We start from the raw sequence: 13,685 nt of genomic DNA, 5'->3' as shown, positions 1-13,685 counted from the left end.
GATTTTAAAAATCAATCAATTTTAAAATCATTTTATTTTAACAGAATAAATGAGAAAATCATATAATTTTCTCACATCAATAAATGCAGGAAAATTATCCTGATGACAAAACCTGACAAAGACAGTACAAAAATAAAACTACAGAACAATATTCCTCATAAATATACACATAAAATTCCTTATCAAAATATCACCCAACAGAATTCAATGATAAACAAAAACAATTATACACGATGACCAGGTAGAATTTATTCCAAGGATGCAATGTTGGCTCAGCATTAGAAAACCAATCAAGGTAACCTACCATATTAACAGGTTAAAGAAGAAAAAACACATGATCATAATAATTGATGCAGAAAAGGCCTTTGACAAAATTCAACACCCATTTATGATTTAAAAAAAAAAAAAGTCAGGTGGGCAAAGTGGTTCATGCTTGCAATCCCAGTACTTTGGGAGCCTGAGATGGGAGGATTGCTTGAGCCCAGGAGTTTGAGACCAGCCTAGGCAACAAAGCCAGATCTCATCTCTACAAAAAAATTTAAAAAAAAAACTTAGTTGGCCATGGTGGTGCACACATGTAGTCCTAGCTACTTGGGAGGCTAAGGCAGGAGGATCCCTTGAGCCCAGGAGTTTGAGACTGAAGTGAACTATGATCATGCCATTGCATTCCAGCCTGTTGGTGATCAAGTGAGACCTGGTCTCTAAAGAAAGAGACCAAACAACAACCAAAAAACACACACGTCTCAGAAAAATGGCAATGTGAGAGGAACTCCCTCAATTTGATAGAGAGCATCCAAAACTCCCCTACAGTTAATATTATAATTAACGGTGAAAGACTGAAAGCTTTCCCCCAAGATCAGGAACAAGGCAAGGATGTTCACTCTCACCAGTCTTATTCAACATAGCACTAGAAGTTCTGGCAATAAGGCAAGAAAAAGAAATAAAAGGCATACATATTGGACAGGAAAAAACAAAACTGTTCATATTTCGGACGACATGACTGTCTATATAGAAAATTCCAAAGGCCTACAAAAAAAGTCTTAGCACTCAATACATCAGTTCAGCAAGATCACAGGATTTAATATAAACATACAAAAGTCAACGTTATTTCAAGATACTAGCAATGAACACATGGACACCAAAATTAAAAATACAAAACCATTTACAATTGCTCAAAAAAAAAAAAAAAAGAAATACTAGGTGTAAGTCTAAAGAAACATGTACAGGACCAGGCATAGTGGCTCATGCCTAGCTACTCTGGAGGCTGAGGCAGAAGGATCCTTTAAGCCCAGGAGTTTGAGGTCACAGTGACCTATGATGATGCCACTGTCCTCTAGCCTGGGAAACAGAGCAAGACTTTGTCTCAAAATAAATAAATAAATAAATAAATTTTAAAAATAAAAAATTAAATAAACAAACATGGACAGGATTTGCATGCTGAAAACTATGCAATACTGAGGAGAAAAATCAAAATGCTAAAGAAGACATAACACGTTTCCTAGATTAAAAGACTCAACATAGTAAGTATGTCAATTCTCCCCAAACTGATATAAAGGATTAATGCAATTCCCATCAAAATCCCAGCAGGATTTGTAGATATAGATAAGATTATTCTAAAATTTATAGGAAAGGCAAAGGAACTAAAATAGCTAAATCAATTTTGACAAGAAAGTGGAGGCAATCAGTCTACCTGATTTCAAGACTTAATATACAGCTATGGCAATCATATAGTATTGGTGAAGGGATAGACACAAAAATCAATAAAATAAAATAGAGAACCCAGAAACAGACTCACACAGAGAAGCCCAACTGATTTTTGACAAAATGCAAAAACAATTCAATGGGGGCTGTATAGCTTTTACAACAAATGGTGCTGGAGCAAATGGACATCCATCAGCAAAAAAAATGAACCTCAACCTAAGTCTGTCTTATATAAAAATTTACTCAAAATGGATCATGACCTTAAATGTAAAACATCAAACTCTAAAACTTTTAGAAAAAGCACAAGAGAAACCTTCAGGAACTAGGGCTAGGCAAAGAGTTCTTAGACTTGACAACAAAAGCATAATCTATAAAAAGAAACTGATTAGACTTCCCAAAAATTAAAAACGTTTATTCTGCAAAAGACTTGTTAAAAGGACAAAAAGAATACAGAGTAGGAGCAAACATCTGCAAACCACATATCTGACAAAGACAAAGAACTAGTATCTAGAATATATAATGAACTCTCAAAATTTAACAGTAAAAAAAATACAAAATTTAACTGCAAAAAAATCTAATCAGAAAATGGACAAAAGACATGAAAAGATGTTTCACCAAAAGAAATATACAGATGGCAAATAAGCACATAAAAAGATGTTCAACATCATTAACAATTAGGGAAATGCAAATTGAAGCCACAGTGAGATATCACTACATACCTTTCAAAATGGTTAAAATAAAAAACAGTGACAAAACTAAGTGCCAGCAAGGATATGGAAAAACCGGATCAGTGTTACATTGCTAGTGGGACTATTAAATGGTTTGTCACTCTCGGAAAAAAAGTGGCAGTTTATAAAAAAATCCATAAACATGCAATTCCTGTATGATCCAGCAATTGCACTCCTGATCATTTATCCCACAGAAAGGAAGACCTAAATTCCCACAAAAACCTGTAAACAAATGTTTTTATCAGGTTTCCTCATAATAGCTGCAAGCTAGAAACCACTCAGATGACCTTCAATGGGTGAACAGTTAAACTTGTGGTACATCCATGCAACGGTGAAAAAAGCAAACTCCAAAAGGTTATATTCTGCATGATTCAATTTATGTAACATTCTTGAAATGACAAAGCTATAGCAAATGGAGAACAGATTAGCAGCTCCAGGGGTTGAGGGAAGGGTAGAGGCAGAAGAGAAGTGGACATGGCTTTAAAGAACAACATGAGGGATCCTTGTGGTAATGGAAATGTTCTACATATTGACTATATCATTGTCAATATCCTAATAGTGATACTGTATTATAGTTCTCCAAGATGTTGCCAAAGAGGAGAACTAGGTAGGATACAAGGAATCTCTCCATATTATTTCTTACAATTGCACGTGAATCTACAACTATCTCAAAATAAAAAGGTTAATTAAAAAAAATCAGTATCTTCCATGACATTAACAATATCAATGACAAAACCATGTATGATCATATGAATAAATGCAGAAAGATAATTTGACAAATTCAACACCCATTCAGGATATTTAAAAAAGGTAGGTACCTCTGTGTATTCCCTGAAAGAAAAAAGAGAGGAAAAAAAAAAAAGAAATAAAAAAGGTGGGGGAGCTGGCATCTACAAAACAACTACAGCTAACATCATACTTAATGATAAAATAATGAATGCTTTTCCCCTAAGACTGAGGACAAGGCAAGGATATCTACTGTCACCACTTGTACTTCTATTCAACATTACACTGTAGGTCCTAGCCAGTGCAATAAAACAAGAAAAGGAAATAAAAAGTATAAATATTGGAAAAAGCATAAATACCGGAAAGGAAGAAATAAAACTGTCTTTATTTTCAATGACATGATTGACTACGTATGTATAATATCCTAAAGAATGCACACAAAAAAAGTCCTAGAACTAACAAACGTTTAGCAAGGTCACAGGATATATGCTCATATGGAAAACTCAACCACATTCTATATAATAGCAACAAATAACTTAAAATAAAATTTAAAAATACCACGTATAATAGTATTAAAATACAAAATACTTAGGAATAAATACAATGAAAAATTTACAGGCACTGTACAATGAAGACTATGAAAGACTGCTGAGAAAAATTAAAGATCTCAATAAACAGGCCGGGCGCGGTGGCTCACGCCTGTAATCCTAGCACTCTGGGAGGCCGAGGCGGGTGGATTGCTCAAGGTCAAGAGTTCGAGACCAGCCTGAGCGAGACCCCGTCTCTACTAAAAATAGAAAGACATTATATGGACAACTAAAAATCTATATAGAAAAAATTAGCCGGGCATAGTGGCGCATGCCTGTAGTCCCAGCTACTCGGGAGGCTGAGGCAGTAGGATCGCTTAAGCCCAGGAGTTTGAGGTTGCTGTGAGCTAAGCTGACGCCACGGCACTCACTCTAGCCTGGGCAACAAAGTGAGACTCTGTCTCAACAAAAAAAAAAAAAAAAAAAGATCTCAATAAACAGAAAGATGTATTACGTTTACAGATTGAAGAACTTAATGTTGTCAATTCTCCCAAATTGATCTATGGGTCAAATACAAATATCAATCAAAAACCCAGCTGGCCTTTTTGGAGAAATTGAAAAACTGAATCCAAAATATATGGAAATGCATAATACTTACAATAGCCAATATAACTATAAAAAAGAAAAACAAAGATTTTTTACACTATCATGTTTCAAAGAAATCAAGAAACTTCCCTCCCACTATTCTCCACACACAATGGCCTTCTTACCGTTCCTTAAACACATCAAGCTTGTTCCCTGAGAAATTAGCACCAGGTATTCCCAGAACGTTCTTTCCCCAGCTCCATGAATGGCCAGCTCCATATTGTCTTTCTGGTATCTGGTAAAAATGTTAAAACCTCAGAGAAGCCTTCCCTGGCTACCCAATCTAATGTGGCTACTCATTACTCTCTCATACCTCACTTTCTGTTATGATCTCAAAATAGATCACTGTATGAATTATCTTATTTGTTTGTTTATATTGTGTCACCCCACTAGAATAGGGCAAAGGACTTTGTCTTGTTCAGCTAGTAAGCGTGCCTAGAATGGAAGAAAAATTCAATAAATAAATATTGATTCAATCAATGAATGAACTAGACATGATAGATATTGATTCAATCAATGAATGAATTAGACATAATAGATATGACAGAAGTCAATAATGCAAGATCTAGAGAGCAATTCTGTAAAACTGGGATTCAGTCAAAAGGCCAGTTAAGGATCTAGAAGGCCACATGTGGCCTTAAGACTGCAGGTTCCCCACTCCTGATAGAGTATCTAAATATTTATATCTAAAAATGCCTTGGCTCTTCTTGAAAATGGTTCTAAAAATACAATATCTTTAAAGCATACTCTATGCAAAATCCTACACAAGATACAAAATCTAGCATTTCCCTACTCACAGAAGGAAGTCAGGAAATAGCTAGCAGATGAATATAAACATAACAAAGATGTTAAGCACAAAGTGAAACACTGGTTCGGTATTTTCTGAGGGGAAAAAAAAGAAAGCATTTCACTCTGTTTTCAAATATTAATTTCAGATGTATACCTACATAAAACATACAGTCTAAAAGAAGAAAAAAGGGCAAAAAAGCATATAAATAAGCACTCTTCTGGTAAAAAGAGTATGTCCATCAGACACAGGGCATGAAAGAGCCCAGCTCTAGGGACTGATCAAACTCTAGACAGTTCTCTAGTGATTTAACTAAGCAAGTATCACAAAATTATGCTGACAGAACAGAAAATAATGCATTAGCGGGCTCATCCATAAGGCTTTTTTTTAAATGTCTTATTATAGAAAATTTCAAACATATACAAATATAGAGAGAACAGCATAATGAACTCCCACATATCATCACTAAGTTGCAACAATTATCATATCTGTAAGAATTTAAGAGATCAGATCAATTTCCAATGCAACACAATTTCAACGATGACAGTAAAAAGGCATAAAAAAACACATACTTTAGGCTTATATCCCCTTCCTGAGCAGCCTTCGCCTACTTAATGTCACAAAAGCACAAATTTCCTTTTTTATCATTTATACTCCATCATAATTCTACTCTGATGCTTGTTTTAGATAGAAGCAGTCTAAAAAGCTGTAATAACAAGAATTTTGAAATACCAGAAATTAACCAGATATGAAAAGCCTTTTACTTCTCCATTCAACATATGTCTTTAAGACACTCATGCTGTATACCCAAGTTTATATGATGTTAGTAACTGAATAAAATTTTTAATACTTTGAAAATGTGGATGCTATTTGACAAGTATGCATTTTCTATTTAATTTTCTATTAATAGAAACTTTTTAAAAACACTAAATGTGTAACAAACTGCCCTTTCAATTTATCGGAAACTTCCCTCTGTAAAACACATTAATGCATTATTCAAAACTCATCAAAGAGGGTTATTCTATTTTTAAAATTCTGTTATTTACAGAATCTAAAAGAAGTAGAGTACCACCAACTGGGCTGCTAATCAGATGACTACACTAAGGGGGCTTCATCAGTTATAGGCCTAATACCGCCATGTCAAAAGAGCTATAGCTAAAGCAGGAGATACAGAAGCTACATAAGTTACCAAGGGATAACATATCTAGTAAGTCTATGTATTTTACATATATAGCTCCAAGAAATTTTACATATTAATTTGCCCACGTGACCAGCACTTCCAATCAAGATACAGAATACTTCCAATACCCCAAAAGGCTGCAATGTATCCCCCAAAGGTAGTCATTATTCTGACATCATGAAAGATTAGTTTAGCCTGTATTTGAACATCATATAAATGGAATCATAAAAGTTCTCTTTTAGAGTGTTCGGCTTCTTTTGCTCGACAGTACATTTATGAGATTCATCCCCATTGCTGCATGTATGAAAATTTCATTCTTTCTCATGGCTGCTATATTCTATTACATAAGTATGCCTCAATGTATTTATCCATTCGACTGTTGATACAGTCGGGTTATTTCCAGTTCTGGGCTGTTATGAATAATTAACATCCTTTTACTCTATACAGTAAATTTTTGTGGTGGACAAGTGTACCCACTTCTGCCGGGCATATTACACAGGAAGTCACATTACATTTGGCTTTATTAGGAACTGCCATACAGTTCTTTTTTCTCCCCATTAAAAAATTTTTTTTATTGAGGTAAAATATGCATATATAATTTTTAAGTGGTTGCCAAATAGTTTTTCAAAATGGTTGTACCATTTTACACTCCCATCTGCATTCAGATAACCCACCATATGCACATTCCTGTTGCTCCCCATCTTCAACACTTGGTATTGTCACTATCTTTAACTTTACTCGTTCAAGTGGGGGTGCAATGGTTTTAATATTTTCTTAAACATACTCCTATATACTCTTGCTTCACTGATACTATTTTCTACTGATTATTCCATCATTTCTAAAGCACTGTACTGACTGTTAAACTCAGAAACATTGTGAAGTATTATTTAGTCAATAACTTGCTCTAAAGTTCACTTACTCTTAGTTGTTTTCCTTCTGCTTCCATTTCTTAAGCATCTCCAAGTAAGGACACTTTAGTTCATTTATCATTCTGTCCTAATACTATTTTAATATCCTTCATCTCAATGCATTCCTTACTTACATAAGTTTGGTGACAGGATTTGATGTACATGTATAAAAAACATGTATATTTTCCTTGAAAAGCCTATTCATGATAGTGAATCCTTCAAACAATTCCATCTCTAAAAAGAACTAATTCTTTTGTATAGTATTCAACAATGTTAACTAACAAGATGTTTGCAAAAAATGCATATTTGGTGCAACTAGCTAGCCAACGCTTATTTTGTCAATTTGCTATTAAAATCTACGCTAACAATCTGTTTGTGTAATTAGGAAGGGAGCCACAGATGTCAGATCATCAGGATATTCCAGATTATTTTTAATTATGGGGCGATTTTGCTCAAATCTTGAACTATCAGGATTTCCAGACTACTGAATGCCAAACTAAGCACAGGACTTTACTGTATCATTTCTCTCATAAGCAGCCTTTAGATAATGAAATCAGGTAGCGCTAAATGGTCTTCCATCTATTATGTAACTGAGGCAGCTGCCCAAATGGTCCATAAACTACAAATAAACAATTTGCCAATTACAGACCTAGTTAATTCCATCTCATCTGCCACATTATACAGAACTCACAGCATTCAGAGCCTACCAAGCCTTGGCCAGCTAAGGATAATTATAATTAACAGCTGTGGATGAGTGAGTGGTTAGTTGTGAATTTCTGGAAAACTAGGTATTTTTTTCCACACACCAGTAAAGTATTTATCAAATCAAAATCCTGGAAATGGCAGAGACCTTAAAAGAAAACATCCAGGCCGGGCGCGGTGGCTCACGCCTGTAATCCTAGCACTCTGGGAGGCCGAGGCGGGTGGATTGCTCAAGGTCAGGAGTTCAAGACCAGCCTGAGCGAGACCCCGTCTCTACTAAAAATAGAAAGACATTATATGGACAACTAAAAATCTATATAGAAAAAATTAGCCGGGCATAGTGGCGCATGCCTGTCGTCCCAGCTACTCGGGAGGCTGAGGCAGTAGAATCGCTTAAGCCGAGGAGTCTGAGGTTGCTGTGAGCTAAGCTGACGCCACGGCACTCACTCTAGCCTGGGCAACAAAGTGAGACTCTGTCTCAACAAAAAAAAAAAAAAAGAAAAAGAAAACATCCAATATAATCCTAGTACTAAATCCATACCTTCTACAAAAGACAGCATAGTGGAAAGAAAATAAAATTCTCAGACATCGCAGTCCCTGGTTTACGTCTGTACTTCCTTACTTACCAGCACTATGACCTGGGCAAATTACCTAATCTGAGTCTCAATTGCCTTGTCTACAGAATGGGAATTATACCAATTATACCACTATCTCATAGAATCACTGTTAAAATTAAGTTACATAATCCACATAGTGTCTACCATATAACAAATTTTAGTTCAAATGTCTCCTTTTGGCACAAAGAATACTGGTCACATAGGAGACTTAAGTTATGGCCTTGGAAAATCATACCTTCAAGGCCACCTCCCTTCTCACCCAAACAAAACTACAAAAATGCATGAATTTCCTCCAGAACATCTTAGAAATGCAGTCCTGGTCTTCGAACTGCAAAAGACATATCCCTGGGGATACATAAAGATATGCAAGCAAAGGAATCAACTTCCACACTACTCTTTCACAAATCTGATCTTAATTGGTAATCAAAAAAAATATTTAATCATAAAATATATTACTTTAGGAAAGGGGTCAGAAAACTACAGCCCACAGGCCAATCTGGCCTACTACCAATAAAATTTTATTGGAACACAACCACGCTCAGTTGTTTGCATATTGTCGATAGCCGTTTTTGCACTACAGTGAGAGGGTTGAGCAGTAATGAAAGAAACCACATGGCCCATAAAGCCTCTCATCTGGCCCTTTACAGAAAAAGTTTGCTGATTTTTGCTTTGGGATGAAATTCTGTGGGAAAAGTGAAATGGATACAAGTTCAAAGAGAAAAAAGAAAAGTATGAAACAGACAAATTCCCAGAACGATAAAAATTATCCAAACTAATTCAAGATAGAATTAGATCAAGTAAAAAATTAAATTAGCAAAATCTTACCACAAGAAAACCCCAGGCCCACAGGACTTCACTGGTAGATTCCATGAAGCATAACAAAAAGAAATAATACAAATCCTACACAAACTCTTTCAGAAAATAGAGGAGGAGGGAACAGTTCCCAATTCATTTTATGAGGCAGTATTACTCTGCTAAGGCCAGAGACACGACAAGAAAAGGAACACAGACACAAAAATTCTTAAGAAAATGCTAGCAAAGTTAATTCAGCTATATATAAAAAAATTTATGCACATAACTAAGTGAGGTTCATTTCAGGAATGCAAGATTGGCTCAACATCTAAAAATCAAGTAATGTAACATACTATGTTATATATATTTTATAGTCTTAAAAAAGGTTATTTGTATATTTTTAAAACATCAAATTGCTATTGTACTTAGATAATTTTTTATTTTTTAAAAAGTCGATTAATACATGTCAGAAATTACACCCTGAACTATTTGAAATTAAACATTTAAACTCATTAAATCTATGATGAAAAATTTCAGACGTCATCTTAAAAGTTTATAGGATCTACACAGATCTCCCAGTCTTTTAAAACTCTCAAGCAAAAAAAAAAAAAAATTTTTTTTTGAAACAGAGTCTCGCTCTGTCACCTCGGGTAGAGTGCAATGGCGTGATCATAGCTCACTGCAACCTCAAACTCCTGGGTTCAGGTAATCTTGCCTCAGCCTCTCCAGTAGTGGGGACTACAGGCTTGCACCACCACACCTGGCTATTTTTCTTTTACTTTTGGTAGAGATGGGGTCTCGCTCTTGTTCAGGTTGGTCTTGAACTCCTGACCTCAAGTGATCCCCACATCTCAGTCTCCCATAGTACCAGGATTACAGGTGTGAGCCACCATGCTTGGCCTCTCAAAAATATTTTAAGAGCAATGACCTAGTCTATACCTGAAAGCCTGAAATGACAAGGAGAAAAAGAAGCATTCACACTAAAACAACTCCACCACATCATCAGGCAGCCAATAAAAGATAACTTTTTAAAATTTAACAAATTCCATCTCCTTTTGACCTCTACCCATAAATTTACTCTTAGCACACTCGGGCCTAAACATTCGAGGTGTGAGCCTACCAGTGCTAGGGTGAAGTGATGCAAATTTTCTCATTCCAGATTTTGCATTTTCCTAATACAATCTAATGCAGGTCACGTAAGCTTTTTTCATAGCCTAACCACACCACTGATTGAGACAGTGATTGAAAGTCCACGTATTTTTATTGCAAGAACTCCTGCAAGGTCACATCTCCACTCTCATAACTGGTAGAGTTGATTTTTCTTGGACCCAAGTGAAATCTCTCACTCTTATGTCTCTCCATTTTATTAAACAGTACTGGGCAAATCTTGAGACCTTTTAGCATTCTGGCAGTCATCAAACAGATGACACTTTCTCTCTTCACTTCATAAAGGCAATAAATTTGATAAGCACACCTTCTGGATACATTTCAAACATATACTGTGCACAAAGAAAGTGATGGAGCCCCAGCTCAGATCACCAGAATTTCAGCTGTAAGTAGTGTCCACAAATTAAACCTCTCCAGACAGACGCTCAAACTCATGACTCCATCTAATTCTACCACAATCTAGCACATTCCCCCATCTCACCCACTAGGTTATCATAAAAGACTTAACAAATGCCTTGCTAAAATTTTGACACACTTATCACTATGGTTACTGTACTCCTCTGAGATACCAATTTGGATGTCTTGTAGTTCTGCCTGAATTTCTTTCTTTTTTTTTTTTTTTTGCTCAACAGGGTCTCTCATTCATTCCCCAGGCTAGAGTGCAGTGGCATCATGATAGCTCACTGCAACCTCAAACTTCTGCCTCAGCCTCCCAAGTCGCTGGGACAGGCGCTTGAGCCACCATGCCCAGCTAATTATTCTGGTTTTTTGTAGAGATGGTCAGGATGGTCTCCAACTCCTGGCCTCAAGCAATCCTCCCACCTCAGCCTCTCAGAGTGCTGGGATTACAGGTGTGAGTCACTGCGCCCGGCCCGGCAAAGATCTTAAAACGTTTTCTAGTCTAATGTTTTTCAAACTATAGATTCAATTTAGTCAGTTTCAATCAACTTTTTTTTCCCCTTTAATGAAATGGAAAATGTCAGAGGGCATCACCTGTAGAAAGGTAAGTTGTATGTGTGCGTGCATGTGTCTACACACAGTATGCAGGGGCACATCGAGTCATGTTGTCAAATGTCTAACTGTGGGACACAGGTCAAAAAAAATTTGAGATACTTTTCTAGTCCCACAGCCCTACTCTCACGAACGACAAGGCTCCACCAAAAAAATTCTTAGTAATCAAAAAGTCAGGTTCTTTACAACCATTTTCACTTCATAAAGAGAAAACAAACAGGATTTGGGGCTCAGTACACCTAATATGTCATTCATTAAAAAAAAGATCAGAATCCATCTGAGGTTTCCAGTTAAATACTAAACTGCTTAGGAAGGCAGTCATTTCTGTTTGGGTGGGAATAAAACCTGTATTTTACAGACAGCAGGCCGAAATCGATTTGGTCTGTAGCTAGAGAAGAAAAACCATTCTGGGTTGCGAGTTCCTCATCTTTAACCACAGGAGAGGACTGTTAAGGCTCCTCTTAGCTCTGCAATTGGGAGATTAACTGAAAATCAACTGATCCAGCTGACAAGAACTACGCCCCCCCACACACACTCCAAAACACTTCAACTATTCAACAAGTCAACTGTTGATAAATACAATCAATATAACACAAAGGGTACTGATAATAAGAACCACAGAGGTACACCAAGGGCAGAAATAAATCAAGGGAGAAGTCCCTGGGATTCAGGAAAAGTGTGCCCTGGTAGGTACCAATTTCTCAGGCAGCCTCTTCTCCTGCACCTCAATTCACCTCTGTCCTCAAGCTATCAGTCATAGATGTGGCACTCGGGTTCTTCCCTGCCACCCTACCTCACTGTGGAAAGGGAAACTGAGGCATGAAGCAATGAGTGAGCGAGCTGCAGCAGCCCCCAGCAAGGCTGGACTAACAAACAGCCCAGGCCGCTAACGCCCCCCACCCCACACAATCCCGACTGATTAGAATCCCGCTGTCCTCAGCGTCCCACCTCAAACCAAACTCCTGGCGACATCGCTAGTACCTGGCCCCCCGCGCACCCGAAGCATCCCCCAGCTCGTGGCCGCCTCTAAACAAGTGTACAAGGCCTGGACGCCCAGAGCCTAAAAGCGATGCCGGTTGCCAACTCCGGAAGCCCCCTCCCACGAGTGCCCACAAACTAGCCGCCTCCCCGCCTCCCCTCGCTCCCACCTCAGCGCCGTCTGGCCTGCGCCTCCGCCGCACACCACACCAAGCCGACCACGCAACACGAGAGGACCCACGGAGGGGCTTCTCCACACCCACCCCCAACAACCGCGGCCGCCGGAAGCGCCCCCACGTCTCCACGCCACCGTGCTGAGGTCACTTCCGGCGCGACGCTCTGCAATCTTGAAGGCAGACGGTTGAGGGGCGGGGCGCCCGGGAAATTTGAGAGACTGGGAGAAAGCTGCCAAGGCCGGTCTTTCACAAAACCGCTTGGGCCGCCATTTTGCGCGCCCCACTTTCTCATTAATATATCCGATGGAGTCTTGGCTGTAATCAGGCTGTAATCGGCTAGGCTAACTCCCCAGCCTAGCTGCCTGCCCCCACCTCCTTGCAGGCTCGATGAAAACCAGCCACTTCCCCTCTTGTACCCCAGCACCAATCGCTAAGCTAGAGCGGACTCATGGCGGGCGGGGAGGCCTGGTGATGCGTGACCTCGCCCTTGCTAAATTGCAGCGGTGGGATTCAATAAGTAGGCCAACCCCCTGACGGATTGGAGGAAACCAGAAATTTCCTCCGTGTTTGTTCTTCAGAGTTTATCAGCTTCAACCCATTTGGGGGATTAGAATCAGCCAGTCTGTGCTTGACTGCTCCCCTCTCCTCAGTACTCAGTACATGGGAAAGTGCCACTCTCTTCCCCATAGCATTTCAGAGTCTTGGTAGTCTTGATTTTGGAGGGCGGGGAAAGCATACATTTAGAGCCAAGACAGAATATAATAAAGAATTTTAGAGTTTCAAATTTGCACGGCCTTACTTGAAGCCTGACACCTCATTTGGGAACCACTGCTTGGGCAGGCAGCATAGAGTAGGGTAGTAGTTCCAAACCTGGCTCTACAAAATTACTTAAGGAACTTTACTAAATTTCCACTTTCTAGGGATCTACTTCACTCCTTCCTCCACGCCCCCATCACCAGAGAGATTCCCTAGGTTGGGGTTGCCAGGGACCCTAGTCTTTTTATTATTATTAATAATAAACTTTATTTTTTAGAGCAGCT

The 13,685-nt window shown here is 38.3% G+C and overlaps 1 protein-coding gene across 2 annotated transcripts in view; it reads right to left on the bottom strand.

The window, feature by feature from the left end:
- EDC3 (enhancer of mRNA decapping 3) overlaps positions 1 to 12,740 on the bottom strand; it is a 60,803-nt gene extending 48,063 nt beyond the window's left edge. For both annotated transcript variants that reach the window (XM_069457478.1, XM_069457486.1), the window contains exon 1: positions 12,640 to 12,740. The gene's annotated coding sequence lies outside the window, so the exon portion shown is untranslated. The remainder of the gene's footprint in view (positions 1 to 12,639) is intronic.
- Positions 12,741 to 13,685: the final 945 nt, after the last annotated feature.

The sequence above is a fragment of the Eulemur rufifrons genome, chromosome 2 (assembly GCF_041146395.1).
Source record: "Eulemur rufifrons isolate Redbay chromosome 2, OSU_ERuf_1, whole genome shotgun sequence".
NCBI lineage: Eukaryota > Metazoa > Chordata > Mammalia > Primates > Lemuridae > Eulemur > Eulemur rufifrons.
This window is presented reverse-complemented; position numbering and strand designations above follow the sequence as displayed.